Source organism: Microcebus murinus, chromosome 6 (assembly GCF_040939455.1).
Source record: "Microcebus murinus isolate Inina chromosome 6, M.murinus_Inina_mat1.0, whole genome shotgun sequence".
Lineage (NCBI taxonomy): Eukaryota > Metazoa > Chordata > Mammalia > Primates > Cheirogaleidae > Microcebus > Microcebus murinus.
The window spans coordinates 52,940,704-52,963,710 of NC_134109.1; positions in this window are offsets into that span (position 1 = coordinate 52,940,704).

Genomic DNA, 23,007 nt, shown 5'->3' on the forward strand with positions numbered 1-23,007 from the left:
ATATGTACCACATTTTATTAATCCACTCATGTATTGATGGGCACTTGGGTTGTTTCCACATCTTTGCAATTGTTAATTGTGCTGCCATAACACTGGAGTGCAGATATCTTTATTATAGAATGTCTTTATTTCCTTTGGATAGATGCCTAGTAGTGGGATTGCTAGATCAAATGATATTTCTGTTTTTAGCTCTTTGAGGTATTTTCAAATTACTTTCCACAGAGGTTGTACTAATTTGCAGTCCCACCAACGGTATAAGAGTGTTCCCAATCTCTCCACATCCATGCCGGAATTTGTTATTTTGGGACTTTTTGATAGAGGCCATTCTCACAGGATCTAGGTGATAGCTCATTGTAGTTTTGATTCACATTTCCCTGGTGATTAGAGATGTTTAGCACTTTTTTATGTTTGCTAGCCATTAGTCTGTCTTCTTTTGAATGATAACAGGAAGCTATATACAACTTTAAAAAATCAACAAGAAAAAAAATCAAGCAACCCCAACAATAAATGGGCAAAGGACATGAACAAAAAGGGGATTATTTTTAAAGTAAAGCTGAAATAAAGAAAAATATATTAAAAATTCAAGAAAGTGACATATACTGAACATAGATAAAAAAGATCCAACATATGCTTAATAGAAACCTCTGATGAAGAAAACTGAAAAGTAAAAATAGAACAAATACTAAAAACTATGATTTTGAAAAAACTCCTAAATTTAAAAAAAGATTTGAATTGCATTTAAAGATACGACACTTCATTTTAGCATGCTATGTGTAAATACACTTTCTGAAAGCTTTCTGAAATTTAAGGAACAAAGAAAAAATCATTTGTATTTCTAGACCAAAATATCAAGTTTTAATCAAAGATGGAAAATTGAGTTGCTATCATAATTTTAAGAACATACTCTGTGCTAGATAAATAATACAAGTCAAGAGTTTACTTAAAAGACAACTTGATGTGTATATACTCATCTCCTCCTCCCCGCTCCCATCTGCCTGACACTTGATGAATGTTATTACTATATGTACACTCAAATGTTGATCAGTTAATACAAATTTGATGGTTAGTACATGTGGTGACTGTTTTTACACTGTATTGCTTCATTAGTAGTGTAATAACATCAAATTTTAGCAACTGATTTTTCGATCTACTTGCTTTCAGTAAGTTCTTTCCTAGGTACAGGCATGTTTTTGTTTTTTCCTTCCATAACTCATGACTGTCTTTCATAACTTACCTAAAAGTGCAAGAAGGTCACAAGAAACAATCATCTGGGATGGCAAAGTAAGATTCAAAGTAATACAAAGTAATGAGAAATAATACTCAAAGTAATACTTTATGAATGAGACCTAAGAATAGACAAAACACATACTAACATTTTGACTTTTACCAACCAATTGCACTATAGCTATATGTTGTGTTGGTACATGACATGCCTTCTAATTTGATGCAGATAAAGCTTTTTTGTTCTATTTCCTTCAATCTTAGAATATGAAAAAGGAATTTGTTTTGGAAATAAAATCATTTATGTTACTTTGTAATGGATATTATCTCATATATAGATAGGACCTAAGAAAAATATATAATATTTAATATGAAAGTTCAAAATGATAGAAGATTAAATGTTCCTGTTTCTGAAACTTTTATATTTCATCCTTATGGGCTGAGAAATTCATCAATTTTTAAAATTGTTCAGAGGCAGAAAATATGCTATATATTGTGGCATTTTCAGTAATAATGTATGTAAAATATAAAGGGACCCTGTAATACTCCTTTTTAAAGTAGGTAGCTATTACAGAAGTTTTTGCAATTAACTAATTGCTTAGAAAATTAACCTGCCCACCTGAGGAGAATATAAGACATTTAGATTTGAGTCATTAAGATCATCATGTTTTTCAAATGGAAATTATACTACAGAGCTTAACAGCAGATCTTATGGGAAGAACAGGTTTTACTGAATAATTTACTAATAACTATTATGTTCCTTTCAAATGTATTCCCTCTTCAATTTAATTGTTCTTATTTGAATGTTTCTTTCCAGTTGTACCCAGAATGACATTACTGCAGATGTTAGTGGAAGAGATATATTATATGTGAGCAAGTTGCAAGTCAATGAAATAAATGTTTAAACTAATTCAAGGGAATATTTACTGGAGTATCTTAATTTTTTTTTTTTTTACAACTTAAGTAATGCAAAGAAGCCACAGAACAAGAGTTTCAAAACTGACGAAAGTACTTATAGTGTTAACTTTAAAGTTACTTTCAAATCAAGTAAATGCTATAATTCATAGTGTTATAAAAGTCTGAAAAAATGCTGGTTACATTAATATTTTTGAAACTGAACTTTGACCCTCATAAATGTGTCACTAGCCAATTATATGTTAATTAGTATTGACAGGACTTGGAAATGACCTAGCCATCATTGAAACCTAATCTGGAAAATGATAATTATCAGAAAGTCTCATATTTCCCCACAGGACAAGTTTCTGGACTAATGCCATGCTTAAAGAAATATTTTCCAACCAATATTTAATTCTTAGCATTACAACTACTGAAATCATTTAAAATTACTATATGTTACAAAATAGATTGTCATTGCTAAACTCAATTTCTTTATTATTTATATTGAGTTTGTACTTTAACAAGGTTGATTCTGAAATTAGATTATGAAAAGTATATTCTTATTTTGTTGAAATTATGTCATTATGTGCAATTATAAAGGTTTATTGTGTATTATTTCCCACACTTGAGTCTACTTCTGAGTTTCCCATTCTATAATATTGCTTGTGTTGCTCTATTGTGTCAACAGTACTACTTTGTATCAATTATAGTGGATTTCCAAGATTGGAAAAAGCTAGTGCCACCTCATTATTTTTTCAGAGTCATTTGTTAAATTATGCATGTATATTTTGATCATTTATAAAATTAGCTTTGCAATTTTTTGGATTAAGGATCATATATAAATATAGTGATATAGTGAGCTAATTAATATATATGAATTGAATTTTATCTATTTACATTTTTCATTTCTTCAAAGCTCTGTTAGGAATATAAGTCAATCTTTAGTTTTTACATAAATGTTTCAAGTTCATTTTAAAGTTCATTTGTACTCATTTTACTGCTTTTCTTGTTCCTTTAAGTACATTTGTATTTCTATAGTTTTTCTAAACGGAAAAGCAATTGACTTTTAGATAATCTGTCTAATCATTAGTAAACTGTTTATTTTTTTGTAAAATTTCTAATATGCTCAGATTTTCCAATTATATAACACAACCTTATGTATATAATATCTGTAGATAACTAAAAATTTACAACTGTTTTCAATTTTTATGCACTTTAATAGTTTCCGATTGCTGCTGTAAAACAAAAAATTCCACATATGTATTGGCTTTAACAAGCAAAATAAATTCATCTTACAGTTCTAGAGGTCAGACATCCAAAGTGTTCTCATTGTGGGAAGCTAACATAACATGTTGGCGTATGTGTGTTCCTTTTGGGGGGGCTCATGGAAAAAAATCCATCTTCTAGCCTTTTGTAACTTCTAGAACCTGCCGGAATCCCTTAGCTCAGCCGTCCCCAACCTTTCTGGCACCAGGACCAGTCAGAATCACAGAAAGCAATTTTTCCACGGACAGGAGGTGGGGTGGTGGGGAGGCCTCAAGCAATGATGCCAGTGATGGAGAACTGCTGTAAATACAGATGAAGCTTTGCTCGCTCACACTCACCACAGCTCACCTGCTGCTGTGCAGCCCTGGGTTCCTAAATTTCATGGAAGATGACTTTTCCAAGGACGGTGGAAGGGGGAATTGGGGATGGGAGCTGGTGGCGAAGCTCAGCGTCCTGGTCCCTAACAGGTTTCCGGGACACAACCCAGGGATTAGGGACTGCAATTTAGCTTATCATTCCCCTCCATGCTCAAAGCCCGCACTGGCCAGTGGAGTGTTTCTCCTGCTGCATCACTCTGACGCTGATTTTTCTGCCTTCTTTCACGTTTAAAAATCCCTTATGATTAGAGTGGGCCCAGCTAAATAACCCAGAATAATATTATTTTAAGGTCAGTGAAAGAGCAACTTTATTTACATTTTCAACCCTAATTCTCCTTGCTATGTACATGCTATAACATATTCATTTGCTCCAGTAGTTAGATTATGGACATCATTTTAGGGCCATTATTCTGCCTACTATAACCAGTTATTTCTCTGTCTGATCTATGTTCTTAGGTAAGTCCAATCAATGTTAAAAGCCTGGTATAAAGGGGTACTCATTGTATTATATATTTTATTTTACATATATACATATTGAGTATAAAGAAATATTATAGTTTTATTAAGAATTAAAAACTAGATATTTATTTTTTAGCAAATAGAACATCAGTACTTATGGAGAGAATCAGTTGGTTTTTAAAAATTTTAATCTCTTAATATGCAAGTTATATTGCTAAATTTCCTAATATAAAACTGTATTTCATTCCAAGCAAGAAACCCATTTGACCTTGGTGTAATGCTATTTTAAAGATATGATTTATGTTTTGTTTTTCATTTTAATAGATTCAAAGGGTACAAGTGTTTTGTTTTGTTTTTTCGTTACATGGGTAAATTGTATAATGTTGAACTCAGAGCTCTTAGTATACCCATCATTGGAATAGTGCACATTGAACCCAAGGGTAGATTTTTATTCTACATCTCCCTCCTTCCCTCCCCCTTTCTTAGATTTCAGTGTCCATTACACCACTTTAGACCATATAAGCCCCTTATTCTGCTCCCACTTATAAGTGAGAACATTAATTTTAAATTATTTTTGTTATTTTATTCTTGTGAGCATTCTTTGAATGACAGTTTCATTTCTCTCTCTAATTAAGACATTTTTTTTTTTATCTCATATAATCCAGGTTCTCCTAACTCACACTGTGTTTGAATGATTCCATATCCTGGTCTTATAAAATAAAAGGAAACTAATCTTTGAAGAGTGGAAATGATTTTACTCTATAATTTAAAGACACTGTCATTTAAAAGATAATATAGATTCCATTAATTCTAATAGTTTTTATTGGCATTTGTTTCTACAATTCCTATCAAATTTTAAAATGCAAATTCATTTGCTTGCCATCTTCCTACTCTGGCCACACACCTTAGACCATTGAATTAGATGCATTCAAATTGTGTTATTTTTTGACCAAGATACACTATGTTATTGAAAGATAAATAAATTTAATATTCAGAAGAGAAATTGTCATTTTAGAAGTTAACCATTAAAAACTATTTTTCCCAAATATATAGAGTAGAAAGGATTATTAAGAAATGCTTTTATATTTTTGGGGTTAGCTTTATATCTTTTTTCCTTCAGTTTTAATAGTTTGTGTTTTTGTTAGTAAGTTCAATAGGAATAAAAAATGTTAAAGTAGGCTTTTATTAATATGGGTAGTTCCCTGAGTTTGTTCAAGATGCTAACCATAATTTTAATAAGTTCTCACAAGCCTTTTATTCAAGTCTTTTATTCAGTCCCTGAGTGTTGTTTTTTTTTTTTTTTCCCACCACATAACTCATTTGGCATTTTGTTCTCTCTATTATCAGGCCTTTATTTTGTCCTACATACCTTAATATTTCTGGATAACTTTTTTTTTCTGGATAACTTGAGATTGAATACATTTATATTACTTGCAAACAATGACTCCTATTCTGTTTAATAGCATGTTATATGAAACTTGCAGATGATATTTGCTTTTGAGAAGAGCACCCTTACTACTTGTCCTTGTATACTCAGCATGGATTGATTCTTATAGGTAGTACTACCTATAAGAAAATTCCTTCTAACTCATAGGCTAAAGTTCTACTGTTTTGTAAATTGATATAATAAGAAACAAAATTAAAAGTAATGGAGATAGTAGGTTTTAACACAAAAATAAATTTAAATTAGTGCATGTGTACATGTATACATATATATAAAGGACCTCAAATTACTATACATACATACATTCTATTCACCTCTATGTAATGTTTATATAAATTACAACTACCAGCTCACAAACAAGTCTGAACAAATACTGATGAATCAGTAATATCTGCATTCCCTGACTGCAAGTATGTACACACATATATAAAAAAATTTTAAGCACTTCTGTGTGTATATATATATATATATATATATATATATATATATATGAATTTGAAAACAGAGCAACTGTTGATTCACATAAGTTATTCTCAAAAACTGCTGATTCACATAAGAAAGCTTAATGGAGATTAGAAAAAATTTTATGCTGATAGGCTATGCAGAAAATATATGTAAAAAATTGTAGCAAACAGAAAGATTAATATACAGGGGAATATTTAAGGCCTTAGTGTGCATATTGGATAAAAAGAAAATTACAATTAATGAACTAAAAAACTCAAACTCAATTTTGAAAAAGAATAGAAAAGTTAATAAAAATAGAAGAAAAAGATAAAAATCATAACAAAGATAATGAAATAGAAATCAAAGAAACAAGTTTAAAACTATTATCTTTGAAGTTAATAATTTAGAAAATTCATGTTGTTGGTACATGAAAAGAAATATGCAATTTTAGGCATGAAACATGAGCCTTAATTAAAGATGGAAGTGAAAATACAAAAGGGACTATTATAAATTATTCCAATTAATCAGTAAATGTGGAGAAGGACAACATAATAGGACATGGACAATGTCATAGAAAAATATTTATTGTCAAAAAATTTAGGAACAACATCTTAATAGTTTTATAGCTGTTGACTCAATTAGTTATCAGAAAAACTACCGTGAGACTCAGGACCTAGATTATTATATTAACATATTGAATAATATTTAATATTTAATTTATGTAAAAAGTTACACATTAGAGAACATATAATGCATTAAATAATAAAAAGACAATTGTAATTATAATATAGACTACAACCTAAGTATCCATACTACATAGTCCTCCAAGAAAATAGACTTGCGATCTTCCAGGCTTAAAGACAGCCATAGATTGTTTATGTACTGGAAAGGTATAGTACTGTTTAATATTTAATTCATTCAGTTGTGTTTTTTGTGTTTGTGTGACCTTTTCACCTGGACTGTTTTTAGATATTGAGATTTTTTAAATTCATGTGACTTATTCTTACTGGTAAATGAAATGATGGCTATCAGTAAAGTTTCACATTCTAAGTCAAAGTGGAAAACCATGAAATTGAGTCTAAGCTATTCTTTAGGTTAAACTTAATTTTCAAATAGATTAAAAAAGGGCACTCCTTCTTAGTTATAAAGAATAGAGTAAAATTCACTGACATCTGTTTAATGATACTAACCATGATCACTTCACTCCCTCATGTATATCAAGTGCAATAAAATAAAGTTATGCTGGCTAATGCACAGATGATCTCTCTTTAGATGAGTGATTCCCAATTCAATAATGTGGAAAATCAACTTTCCTCATAATGAGAATATAAAATATCCATTAAATTTATGCCATATAGCAAGTGGGTAAGTGACTGGATTTAAAAAAAGTTGTTGTACATAAAGATTCAAGAAAGGAAACAAAAATTCCCTCTGCAAGTGTACAATATTTAGCTTATAGGCTATGCAGAAAATATATGTAAAAAATTGTAGCAAACAGAAAGATTAATATACAGGGGAATATTTAAGGCCTTAGCGTGCATATTGGATAAAAAGAAAATTACAATTAATGAACTAAAAAACTCAAACTCAATTTTGAAATTATGTCAACCTCCATTCAAATAATTGAAATGCTTTAAAGGATTTCTTTGATCTTCAATAATAATTTTTTGATTATATTTTTTAAAGAGTGTTGAAAATTTCTCCAGTGGAATTACGTTTTTCATTTAGAATTTTTGTTGTGGTAAACCAGGTAGTAATGTGGACAGGAGAGTAGCATTGTTCCTAAGGAAAATGTAGTTTTGATCCTGTAATTCATTCCGTGCTCAAGTTCTTTATAAGGGCAAGGTGAACCTGCAAAAATCACTTTCTGTGCCCTCCGTGCGAGGTAGTCACCATTACTATTGGTTGCTTTGTTCATGAAATAAGATTGTGTGTCTTCATATCATCAAGGCTTACTTTACTATTGTAATCATTAGTTAAGTTTGTGTTATAGTGTTATTAGAGTAATATAATGTCAAATACTATAACTAAATTCATAGATGTTAATCACTTTAAATTAATTATTTCTAAAAACTTTATCAACAAAATATTTAAATGTCTTCGAAAAATAAAATCAAGTTGCATAATTTCTTTGTAGTGTGTAAGGTAGAAATCATTATTCTTTCAGAAATTATATCTTATCCTAAAATGTCTGAAAATTAGTATGAGAAAAAATTAAATATATATATTTAAAGTTTATTGAACAAGACACACATATTATATACATTTAAGCAATATTATTTATAACTATATATGAAATTTATCAAACAAGTATTTTACAAATTACATGATATTCTGGAGTGCCTTTGTAAATTGGAGAAGAAATAGATATAGGTACATAAGGGATGAAAAAATTTTTACAAGGCATAAGACTGAAGTATTTGCAAAAATCATGATTAAAAGTCCACACTGAAACCTGTACATTGCACCATTTAGAGGTCACTTGGCACAAATGAGAAGTAATGGAGTAACAGTCCTGTTTGGTCCAATATAGAAATATAAGACAGTTTGTAAGGGGTTAGTGCTCTAGAATGAAATTAGAAAAGATAGCATTTTCTTCTTTTTCCAATTTATTTATTTTCTTTTTTTCTTTTTTCAAATTTCATTCTTCCTATGTTTATTTCCACATTTGTTAATTTTTTATCATCATCAAACTTAAGCTATTGTTGGTGTCCAAGTAGTTTTTTAAGACAATTTAAAGTATTAATAACTTTGAAGGTTTCTACAATTTTATAAATGTAATAATAAAATATTAATGATAATATTTTTGAGTGATATGTCTGTGAAGTAAATCTAATATATTACCCTAGATTACATTAAATCAGAGTTTTTATATGGAATTCAATTTTTTTAAAAATGTAAGTTCAGTTTCTACTTTTAAAAAAATCAGAGGCTAACTTAAGAGAAAAATATTAATTAGTAGGAAAGAAATCATATGTACTAAATTTAATTTTCTAAAATGGTTAGAAATATTTTCCATATGATTTTATCTGGACCTGGAAAACATATAATTTTAAATAACTAATCAATCAATATTTATTGAGTACTTACTAATATGATGAAATATATGGATTGCAAATAAAATTTTTTAGAAAAAGTGTTAATATTATTTCACATATGTACATTTCAGTGAAAGGTACAAAATGAATTTCAAACATTCATATTTATCCTATAGAAACATTTTTGTTCTCCACGTCCTTCCATGAAAAGATTTAATTATTAATGTGTTTTATATATAAACTTTCAATATAACTGTTGAAATCCTATGCGAAAAGTATAGTATAAATACAATATGGAAAAATTATAATTTGAGTTGAATGGTTAAAGCTATCTCACAAACCGTACCATTCAATGGTACTTTTAACTAACCAAATCATTATGAATAAAAATGTAAAATTCATACAAAGCATGTAATTTTTATAATTGTGTTATAATGTATAGTTACATATAATAAAATGTATAAAGTGTAAATTTTTATACAATGTAATATACACAAGGCGTATACATATTTTACACATTACATACATACACACACACACACACACACACACACACGAAAATGCACACACGTGCATACATATTGCCCTGGTAATCCATGTTGCTAAACTGAGAAACTAGTAAGTAAATGAATGAAAACAAACAACTACTTGGGCATGGCAAATGCATTACATGTAACCAAAATGTTTGTACCCCCATAATATTCTGAATTGAAATAAATAATATTTATTGAAAAACCACAATATTCCTGGATTAGGGATGTTCTCTTATTGTGGCATGAATTTTTAATGTAACTACTATTGTTAGGGTCCACTTTGAAACTTTCAGTAACAAAATAAAAAAAATACTTTTGTTTTTTATTTTCATCATTTGGTTTATAAATCTTATGATGAACGGGGTCAATTAGAGCTCTATGGAACGGACAAACATGTAACTAAACTCCAGAGTCATATATTTTTTATTTCAGCAACCTAGAGTGAGAATGGCTGATTTGATTTCTATCTTAAAATTTAGAAATTTATTTCAAAATTATAAAATGAGAAAAACATGACTGATTCAGATATTGTTTCATGTTTTGGTAACCATCAATCAAATAAATATATATATTATTTATATATATGTGTGAGTATATACATAATTATATAAACTCATATACAATCTATGTCTTAATAGATTAAAAGTTATATTTACTCATTTTCTTCATCACAGTTCATGCTTGCCCAAAATTACTTTGATTATATTCACATTTGCCAAAAGTTATGAAAATTCATGTAGTGTGAGAATAAGAAATATTTGAACAGAAAAAAATCAGTTACTACTCATAATTAAAATATGAATAATATTATTAAATTCATGACAAGAAGTATATACTGTGAAGCATTAATTTTAAATTGCCATCTAAGTATTTTCAAATATACAGGAAAACAAGTCTGTTTAATGTTGAAATAGTAATTTGAAAACAAATATTTAACATAAATTGATCCCCCCAAATTAGGTCATACTGAAAAAGGTTAACTATAATAACAAATTTTAATTTAACAGCACAAAATATTATTAACATCTGTGAAAAGAATATCATTACATAATTTAAAGAAACTAATTTGCAACTTGTAGCCTCAAAATGCTAAGAAATCTGAAGACATTTCATGATGTGAAAGGACTAGGCTTATTTTTTTAGATCTACCTAGTAGAGAAAACTGATTTTGAATGAAAATATATACTTTCAATGATAAAAGTTATTTTCTAAAATATAAATCCAGAATCTTTTAAATTTTGCCTCTTTAAAAGTCACTGATGAAAATAGAAATTAATATGTCTTAAATAATGAAATAACAAAAAAGTTAGTGTGACAAAATGCCAAGAAAATTTTCTTCACATTTTGTTTCATAGTAATTTTTACAATTGCTTCATTAATCCAACATTTAAACATAATTTAAATAAGTTAGAATAAATTTGTAGTGAACTATTCAAAACATAATTATGAAAAATATTCTAATCCAGTGTGGTGACAAATATAAATAGAGAAAACATTCTGTAACCTTGGGCAAGTTATTTTTCTGCAATTAGGTACGTATGTTCCTTCATGTGTGAAATATATATAAACCAAGAGGTCTGGTCATATACTCTATAATTACTGGGTTTTATAAACTAATGGTGAATTCATAGTCTCTGATTTAGTTGAGCAGGCAGATGGTAATCACATGCAAGAACAAACGCTAAATAAGAAAATTCAGACTTTTGGTGAATTAATACTCTTTTTAGTTTTAAAGATGTCTGTACGTGTATATAGGTATGTATGTGTAGTCAAATACTCTAAAATACATCTTTATTGATTAGTAAACCCTAAAATTAATACCAGGCTATCTTTTTATTTTTACATTTTCTATTATAGCATATGGCCACACAGTTCATCCATGTAATTAACAAGAAAAGCAATATTCAGTCAAAATGGTTGACTTACAAACAATGGTTTAACTGGAATTAAAATCTGTAAAAATTATTTATCACTCTAAGTTATAATCAAAAGTAGAAGAGAAATTTCCTATAGTTTTTTAACATCTTCTTGTCCTAACTTAAGTAGTTTATTTGACAAAATGTATCACTTAAGTGAAATTAGAACAAATATTAAAAATTACATGTTGAAAATTTAAATATATACATTTGTAAATATATATTATACAATAAAATGTTAGTAATAAGACTAATAATTATAAAAATTGGAGGAAGGAATACAAACTCCATAGTCTTCTTTTCTTTCTTTCTCTCTCTCTCTCTCTCTCTCTCTCTCTCTCTCTCTCTCTCTCTCTCTCTCTCTCTCTCTCTCTCTCTCTCTCTCTCTCTCTTTCTTTCTTTCTTTCTTTCTTTCTTTCTTTCTTTCTTTCCCGTCTTGCTCTGTTCTGTGGGCTAGAGTGCTTTGGTGTTAGCCTAGCTCACAGCAACCTCAAACTCCTGGGCTCCAGTGATTCTTCTGCCTCAGCCCAAGTATCTGGGCCTACAGGTGTGTGTCACCATGCTCCGCTAATTCTTTCTATTTTTAGTAGGGACAGATCTCACTCTTGCTCAGGCTGGTCTCCAACTCTTGAGCTCCAGTTACCTTCACCCGCCTCGCCCTCTCATAGTGCTAGGATTATAAACCTAAGCCACCGCCTCTGGCTCCTTCTTCCTTTTAGATGAAATATAATCTTCCTGAATAACATATCACTGTGAAGGTCTTTTTAAAATTCTGCGAAAATAATTGGGAAAAAGCACATAAAGCACTTCTTTTGTCTGGAGGGAAAACACTTATGCAATTGTTTGAGTTGTGAGACAAATTAACTGGAGTTGTTTGTTTGCTTATTTTTGCATATGTTTATTTAGATTTATAATTTGCCAGGTATTCTCTAGAAAATGACTTAAGTGTCCCACATCCAGGTAAATAATTGACACTCTTTGTTGCCAATAATAAAATTAGAATGTTCAAGTGAAAATTAAAATTTTGGAAAACACATATGGCATTATTTGCTGGAAAGCTGACCAATTCTTAAATTGATTTAAAATGAGATCATCCATGACTTAAACAAATGTGATTATTTTGGATTGAATTATGAAATACATCAATGAGTTTTATAATTAATATGAATATATTATCAAATATTCATTGTTCAATAAAAGTATTACTCATATATGCAGAATTTAGTAAATTATTATTTTGCAAATGACCAATGCATTATATCAGACAATAATATGCAGGTTAAAGATGATTCAAAGTGCATGATAGAACAAAGGTTAGAAAATAATAGATAATAAAATGTAATCAATCTTTTCTGTTTCCTTTCTCTAATAACCGGTAATAATTGACCACTTGGCAAATTGTGTGCAATATCAAAGTATATCCACATATCTGGACAAGTTACTGATATAGCCTATACTTTTCTTTTCTAACTATATGACTTTATGCAGCCTGATGTCCTTTGTATACTCAACCAAAACAACATATTGCAACAAATTCAATACAAACGCTTCTATGAGAATTAGTGGTTTTCTATTAAGCCAAATGCAGAAGGATTGGTTTTTTTAAAAAAGAAAATATTGCAAGGCAATAAGAGTTTTATTATCTTTTGGTCTTGGAAAATATACTTATTTTTCACTAAAATATATGATTTTATTCAGGTTTGGATTTATAAGTATGTAATGTATGAATTATTGTTATTTAAAATACATGAATATATTAATATTTTGAACTCCAAAAATACTTTAGTTTTCATTTCTAATATAGTAATAGTAAACGTTGGTAAAAAATAACATAAAATCCTATGAAGTTCTTAATAAATCTTGAAAGTGTAATGGGACATATAATCAAACAATTTTGTCAAGCAACTACATCAGGAATACATACATATATGTATTTGTATGTGCGTGCGCACATATACATGTATATACACACACATAATTCTCTACAGGGAAATAAGGTCTAAGCAGAGAAATTATTTTGGAGTAAACAGAGAATCATAAAGTAATATGAAAGAAAGAAATAAAAAAATAAAGAGAAAAAGAGGGAAGAAAGAACAACAGTTTTAACAATGAAATTCTTTTTTATAAAAAAAAATCTCTGTTTGAAAAAATGTCATTGGGAGACAAAATCTCTGAACATTTCTGAAGCAACTATCAATGATAAACAAAAAATATTTTTTATAAAATAAGTTCATTGCTTTATTTTTTGCATTTTATTTATTTTTCTCAGCTTTACTAATTTGTAATTACAAAATACTTTTATATGTTTATGGTGTACAATGTGATGTTTCATATTAGTATACACTACTAAATGGAAAATTAAGTTAATGAACATATCCATCATTTCAAATATTTACAATGTTTTGTGGTGAGAACATTTGACATCTTCCAGCAATATTCAACTATACAATATGTTATTAACTGTATAGTGATAGTTATACTATGTCTTTAGCCTTTACAAAGAAACTTAGAATTACATTGTCAATATCTATTAACTTTTTTTGATATTTTAATGATAATTTCACAAATTTTATAGGACTTATTCAGAAGAATCAATATTTAATTTTTTTTAACTTCAGGATTTTACAGTGGTATACACACTTTGGTTGCATAATTTGCTTTTGTACACTTTGAGTCAAAGTTATAAGTGTGCCCTTCACCCTGTTAGTGTGCATTGTACCTGTAAGATGCGAATTCACCCATCCCCTCCTCTCTGCTCCTACCTATTTAACAATATTAAATTCCTGATTCCATGACCATGAAATATCTTCATTTTATTTAGCTCTTTTTTAAATTTCTTTTTTAGTAGTTTGCAGTATTCTTCATATAGGCCATCCTATTACATTTGTACCTAAGTATTTAATTTTTGGTATTAATTATTAATATTAATTATTTGTATTTTCTATTTGAGTGTCCACATGTTCATTGCTAATATATAGAAATTAGATTGATATGTGTATATTTATCTTGTATCCTGTGACCTTCTTAAATTCCTTAATTTTTAATAGTTGTATATTCTTTTGTTCGATTCTTTAGAATCTTCTACATAGAAAAATGTGTCATATGATAATGGGAACATATTTATTTTTTTCTTTAAAATCTGGATGCCTTTTATTTTATTTCCTTATTCTATTTTCCTCATTAGAGTAATCAGCATCATGTCAAATAAGAGTAGTTCAAAAAGATATCCTTGTCATGTTTCCAGTCTTAGGGGAAGACATTCAGTCTTTTACCACGGACTATAATGTTGTGTATGGTCTTCTTATAGATATAAATCATACGATTTTACTTCTTTAGCCTAATAATACAGTGGACTATATTGACTGATTTTCAAACTTAATCCAGTCTTGCATCACTGAAATAAACACATTTTGATTACAGTACACATACATACACACACACATGCCCACACACATTATATTACATATTTTGTTGGGAATTTGTGTGTCTATATTCATAAGGAATAGTGGGCTTTATTTTTTAACCGTGTTGGTCTAGTTCTGGTATCAAGGTAATATCAACTTTATAAAATGTTTCCCTTTCTATTTAATAACATTAAATGACATTTTGTTTTATATTTTTATACTGAATACTTATGTTTTATTATAGTTAAAATAATACTTGTGTTTTAAAGAAACATGCTAGACTATTTTTAAATATGAAAGTATAAATTGTTTGACTTGACTCAAAATAATTTAGATTTAGGAGAGGGTAGGCAGACAGATAATTTCCCATGAGTTGAGAATTTATTTATTTAGTCAACAAGCATACTGTGGTATATTTTTCTTGTCTTTCTGTTTTTGAATATGTTTATTTTTTCTTAATGTAAAATTTTATCATCTAATTCTTCTACATCATTATATTATATCTGGTTTATAATTTATTGCTCTGAATTTTATTGGATAACTAAATGCTAAATGACAATTGTTATACATTTGTTTGAAATTCAAGGCCATTTCTAAAATAATTTTTTACTTTACTGTCTTCTTAAATATTCTTTTCTAAATAAATTCAACACAGTTATGGGGGGAACCCATATGGCATTTGTCATATGTGTTTTATTTTCTTACAAGGCCATTCAGTTTCTTTTCATCTGCTGTCATCTTTTTTGAACAAAAATAAATATGACAGATTCATGGTTGGAGGACACAGGAAAAACAACATGTCAGTCATTTTCAAGATTCTGTCTTGTGTCTCAGTACACAGAAGTAGAATGGTTGTGAAAAATGTTTTGTTAATATTATTAAATGTATTTGTTGATATTTTGTATTTGAAAAATATAACAAATCTTAATAAGTATTCAAATCACCTTTATTTGATTGGACATTTTTATCTATGTATGCATATGTATCTTATTTATAAACACATTTATGTATGTATATACCTATGTATGTATAAATAAGATACATTTATCCTACCTCATTTCCTTTTTATGTGTTCCTCATTGAGAACACGTTTTTGTTCTCAAATTTTCTTAAAAATTTTAGACTAATTGAAGAGAGGATGAGTGAAGAAAGTTGGGTTGTAGTCCTACATCTGCCAACAAAATAAAATGTGTGTTTGTAGAAGAACAAAACACTTTCTACATTTCTTTACTCTACCTACATTTTGAGAGATAATTATGATAACTAAACATATAACATTGAGAACAGGACAATAGAAAATATTTTAAATGAGAACAGTTATTGACATAAGGACATAGAGATATTTTTAAACCAATTAGAATAAAGGACTAGATTAATAAATGTTCAACAATTAGTCAATATTTATTGATATTAAACCTGCTTTGATTTATCTGTTTGAATATAACATACATGTGCTTTCCTATGAAAACATAGACATGCAATAGAAAGATCCAAAAAGTCGGAAGGCCATGACTCTATTCTGCTAAGCAGCCATAAACCACAAAATAATGAACAAATGACCTATGTTTGGACAAAAATACTGAAATTCAAATTCCTAAAAATGGATCAGGCACTAAAACTTAATACCAGGTAATTTTTCTTCCTCTTTAACTATATTATTGCATGCACCTATTAGACACTATTTGTTGTGCAGAATACATAAAATAGAAAACTATAAATAGAATATTAAATGGAAAGCATGCTTATGCGCAGAGATTGCTCAAGGGGTGTTCTCATAATTTTTAGCCTACAAATACTCAAATTACACCACTCTGATATAATGAACATAATTCAGTCTTTGCTTATATAAAGAGTTCAGAAAATCAAAGAGCACTTTACCAGTAAATATTCCACATGTTCAGAACAATATTCATTGGACGAAGGACAGTTTATCATTTAATAACTACTTTAAAATATGTTTTTTTCTCCTTTAAATATTCACTAAGTGAAAAATACTATCTGGAGATTGTATTAACTCATTATTGAGCAGTTGTCTAAAACATTAATAATATAGAAAAATTTAAAATCTAAAATTCCTATAAAAGCCTTAAATTTTTGTGTGATGTGTATAATGATGAAAATTACATTAGCTTGGTAATCTTTTCTCTTGAAATTTCTGTAGCTAAAGGGTAAAAGTTATAAAGAATTTAGATCAATAATTTAACTCTTCACAAAAGTATGGGCAGTGGTGAATTGTCCAAACAATGATGGTTAACAAAGCTTTACCCTCAGAATTCAAGCCTCAGAAATTCCTTTTGGAATTCTATAATCATTTGTGTAAGCCTTTCACATGATCAAAAGTCATTTAAAAACGTTTATTTTATCCATAAAATGAATTTATTTTCCATTGCTCAGGTTGAGCTTCTGTGGCAGAAGGTCTCTTAGGCAGCAGCTATTTAAGATAAAAGCTAGAAAACTCAATTGTCCCTCGTTATGTTCTGAAATTATTACTCAATTGTAGATCGCTAAATGCTTTTTGGAAAGGAAAAATGAAGAGCAGCTGGCCACACCATTTCTTTAACATTCACTAGTGTTTTTCAAAGGCACCACTGTAGAGATACATGATCTTCAATCTTTATTTGCCACCTTTATGAAACAAATGCCAATCAAATCTCATTTGCAGAAAACCAAAGAGACAGAGATAGTGGTTCTGATTCCTTCTGATATAATTCTTGTGGGTTCAAGGTTCAAACTGCTTGATGAAAAGCAACGGAGAATATTGTTTAAGACTATGCATGCTAGAAGCCAGATAGCATATAATGCAATCTCTGTACGACGACCTATTGATTGTGTGGCTTAGGGTGCAGTTCTTAACTGCCCCATGTCTCAGTTTGTGTATTTGTAAATAGACACTAACAGTGATAACTTATTTCATTGGTATATTGAGATTATTAATTAACATTCTAAATCCCTTAGAAAATTACCTAGCACATGGTAAGTCTTCAATATGTGATAAAGTGCTGTTACTGTTTTTTAGTGTATGGTGCACTACAAATGCACTGAACACGTGGAATATATACAGTCATCTCTCAATATACATGGTGGATTGTATATTGCATATTTTCAGGGTGTCCATTCCAGGATTTGAGCATCTGTGGATTTTGGTATTTTCAGGGTGTCCATTCCAGGATGCTCAACTCCCTCATAAAAAATGGACTAGTATATGCATATTATCTATGCTCTCCTCCCTTACACATTAAAGTTTCTATAGATTACTCATAATGTCTAATACAATGTAAATGATATTTAAATAGTTACTATCCTGTATGTTTAGGAAGTAACGACAAGAAAAAAAGTCTGTACATATTCAGTATAGAGGCAACAATTATTCTATTTTATTTTAAAAATACTTTTGATACCTGGTTGGTTGAATCCACAGATATGGAACCCACAGATATGGAGACCCCATTGTACTTAGACTTTAGTGTTGAGTCACCATTATATACACACATATATGTGTGTGTGTGTATATAATATTATAACGTATAATATATGTAGAGAGAGAGCACACTACAGTGTGACTTATCACAATTATCATCATTAACTTCATTATCATATGTATCCTTCTCATATATTAAATGTTTAATATGGTTATCATTTGTTGGAACTCTACTAAAAGTTTTGCATGTATATCTCTATTCTTAAAATAATTGTTTGAGATGGGAGCTATTATTATGACTATATTACTAAGGCCTAGAGAGCTCAAGAAATTTACTTGTACATTTAGAAATACCAAGACAAACATTCAAACTGAGTTATGCTTGACCCTAAAACCAGTACTTATAACTATTTCACTGCCTAGGCAAGGATAAGTCAGTTTATAAAGAAAAATAGTTGAAGTAATTAAGTGGAAACATTTAAATTAATTATTAATATGGAAGTATCATAAGACATTTTAGTCTTTCACTGCTAACAAAAATATGCTTATAATTGCTTATATATGCTTATAATTCCTAAAGGGTAGAAATATCTTCTTACTTCCTTTTGACAAACTTAGGCAAAATTTATTCAATAACTAGTCCCTAATTTTGACAAATACAGGTTGGCTTTTTACACTTTTATCCTTTTTTTACATATCTAGAACTTTTGGAAGAATGTTTGATTTTTTAATACAATGCATCCTGTTTAAATCAGTTTCCAAGGTAAAATAAATTGCTGTTCTCTCTCACCCTTGTTCTCTTCAGCTTTTCACAGCTGCTGTCATTTTCAACTAGTTATTCTATGCCAAGCAGCATACTTCACATATATTGGAAAATCAATTTTTTTCCTCTTAAGCAAAAAAAACTGACTGGAAGTAGTATTAAAATCTACAATTCACCAAAGCAGTTTGAATTGTTACACTATAAAGAGACATGCATTATTTAACCAGTCAATACCATATGATATGTCAAAACTCCAATCCCTCAGTAAGAAGATTATTTGGGTTGGGTTACATTTTATTGATGTCAACACAGGTAAAATAAATAAAAAGAGAAAATGGATAGTATTATATTCCATCTTTGAAATCAATATTTATAGAAAAATACAATCACACATTTTCTCTAAAAAATGACTTTTATTAAAATTAATTGTAATAGTTTTAGGAAACTCTACATTAACATTCTATGATAGAAGAGGAAATGATATTGTGTGATTAAATGACACAGTTTTATATGTCTCTTAAATAGTAAAAGAGGGACTGATTTTGAATTCTTTTATTCATTTACTTATGTATTAATTTATTGTCTAAATTTAAAGTTACCTTGGGAAAGAAACTAATTATCCTGGGCTTTATTTCTTTTTCTGTTAAAATAGACTACTCTAGTATTTGACTATTAAATTTGACTTTTCTTATTTCTCCTGTGCATGAAACATAAGGGACATAACATTTTGGTTAAGGAAGAAGTAAAAGAATGAGACAAAGAAACATTTAGGTCCAGGCTTTGCTTGTCATCCACTCAGGTTGAAGTTAGGCACAGAAACTATCTAACAAAACTTTGTTTCAAAATTAGTACAATCTTACAAGATTCAACACTTAGGATATGGAACCAAAATCAGCACTTATGAGATAAACACACAAAAATCAAGGGATTATTGATGGTATTAAACATCTGCCTCAGCAAACCATTCTACAACAAGTCTGGAGGATGTATGACAGATGAGGATTTTTTTAATAGAAAAATTCAAGAAAGTCCACTAAGGTACAGGATTAGGACTTGGCTACAATTACACCCTGTCTTTCTTTTAAGAATGATGGATTTCAAATAGATCTAGATTCAATATTTAGCATACCCACCTCATAGCTTCATAGCTTCAAGGAAAGTTAAATTTTCCCTGTAGTATTTTCTCCAAGTAGTTTTTTGTTGTATTTTAATTGAAATGAGGACATCAGAGTTTTGTTTGTTTGTTTGTTTGTTTTTACAAATCCTATCACTCACTGTTAACACATGCCCTGCCTGATATACCCCTTATCTATCACTTAATATTTTGTCATGATCCATACAGCTCACTGCTTCACTTCCTCTTAATGTTATTGCTACTGATCTGAAATTAAGAACATGGGAAAAATAACTAAAGTAAATCTCAAGGTTCATATTTTCCCTTGTTAACACTATTCTGCAAGATGCTAATAGATTGGAAAACATTTTTCTATTCATATTATTATGTAATATGTATTTTAATAGATCAAATTATTTAAGGTGGTAGAGGAAGAATATATTATTTCAAAGAGTCATTAGACTATTCAGAAATTAGTATTTTGCCTGAACTCTTGTGTGACTTTCAGAAAATGGTAAGAGGCTTTGAAGCAAAGACTGCAAAAAAAATTGCAGAGGATGTAAATAGGTGGAAAATCATATCATGCTCATGGATTGACAGAATCAGTATTGTTAAAATGTCTATACTACCAAAAGTTATCTACAGATTCAATGCAATCCCTATTAAAATACCAACACTGTTTTTTGCAGAGCTATAAAAAATGTCTATGTTTCATATGGAACCAGAGAAGAGTCCATATAGCCAAAGCAATCTTTAGCAGAAAGAACAAATTAGGAGGCATCCATCTACCAGAATTCAAGCTATACTACAAGGCTATAGTAACTAGGGAAATGCAATCACAACCACAATGAGATATCACTAAACTCCAGTGAAAATGTCTTTTATCAAAAAGTCCCAAAACAACAATATTGGTGTGGATGTGGAGAGTTAGGAACACTCATACACTGCTGGTGGGAGTGCAAATAGTACAACCTCTATGGAAAGTAATGTGGAGATGCCTCAAGTAACTAAAAGTAGAACTGCCACTTGATCCAGGAATCCCACTACTGGGTATCTAACCAAAGGACAAAAGACATCTATAATAAAGACATCTCCACTAGAATGTTTATAGCAGCACAATTCACAATTGCAAAGATGTGTAAACAACCCAAGTACCCAATCAATACATGAGTGATTAACACAATGTGGTGTATGTATACCAAGAATTACTCCTTAGCCATAAAAAACAGTTGTGAACTAATAGCTTCTGTATTAACCTTGATGGAGCAGGAGCCCATTCTTCTAAGTGAAGTATCCCAAGAATGGAAAAATAATAGCTCACTACATGTACTCGCCTTTAAACTGGCACTAACTGATCAATGCTTATGTGCACATATGGTAGTAACATTCATGGGGTGTTGGGCAGGTGGGAGGGGAGAAAAAGGGATGGGTAAATTCACATGTAGTGGGTGCGGTGAGCACTTTATGGAGTATGGGCACACTTGTAGCTCTGACTCAGGTGGTGCAAAGGCAATATATGTAACCAAAGTGTTTGTATCCTGTAATATTCTGTAATGAAATTTAAGAAAAGATACAGCAACTACATTTATTTATCTTACAATTTTCAACAACAGTTGGCAAAATGACACACACTAATAGGTGCTGAAAAAATAAAATAAAAGTTAAATAAGTAGTAATCCCATTAATCATTACCCATTTTTTCTTCTTTTTTTTTTTTTAGCATGTGGCTGCATTCCACATATTATTTGAGGGGCTGGTAAAATTTATAGAACACAAATAAATGTATTAGAAATCAGAGAATAATATTGCATCCTGAAGGAGGCATATCACAATGGAAAAAAGTTGAGTTGCCTGTGAGTGGATCTGTGTTCTTAGGTATAATGGCTGGCTAAGGTGTCAAGTAACAACAGAGATGGCAGAAATAGAATCTCTGAAATATTAGCCTTCCCTGGGGATTGCCTGAGAAAATTATCATATAACCTACTAAAAGGCTTGGCCCTGCAATAGCATTGTTGGGCATCTACCCAGAAGAGCATAAGACATTCTATTATAAAGACATCTGCACACGAATGTTTATAGCAGCACAATTCACTATTACACAATCATGGAAACAGCCCAGGTGCCCATCAATTCATGAGTGGATAATTAAAATGTGGTATATGCTCACGATGGAATATTACTCAATCCTAAGAAATGACAATGAGCTAGCACCATTTATGCTATCCTGGATTAAGCTTAAGCCTGTTATCCAAAGTGAGGCAACACAAGACTTGGAAAATGGGCTTCACATATACTCACCATCAAATTGGTACTGACTGATTTAAACTTCGATTTTCAAATGGTGGCAATACTCACCAGAGATTCGGTGGTGGGGGGGACCCAATCTTAGGGATGGGACGAGCATTCTGGAGGGGGAGGGCATAGCTGTAACCCTTCTTAGGGAGAGGCAAAGATATACAATGTAACCAAAATGTTAAACAACAACAACAAAAAAAAACTTTCTAACTGGTGGTGGGCAGGCAGGTGTGGGGAGGAGGAAAGGGATGTATGTTTCCATAACGTGTACGTGTACGATGCACATCACCAGGGGATTGGACATTTCGGAGGGAGAGAGGGGGCAGGAGCAATGTTTGTAACCCTAACAATATTTGTACCTCCATAATATGATGAAATAAAAATCATGTTAAAAAAAAAAAAGGCTTGGCCTCCTATA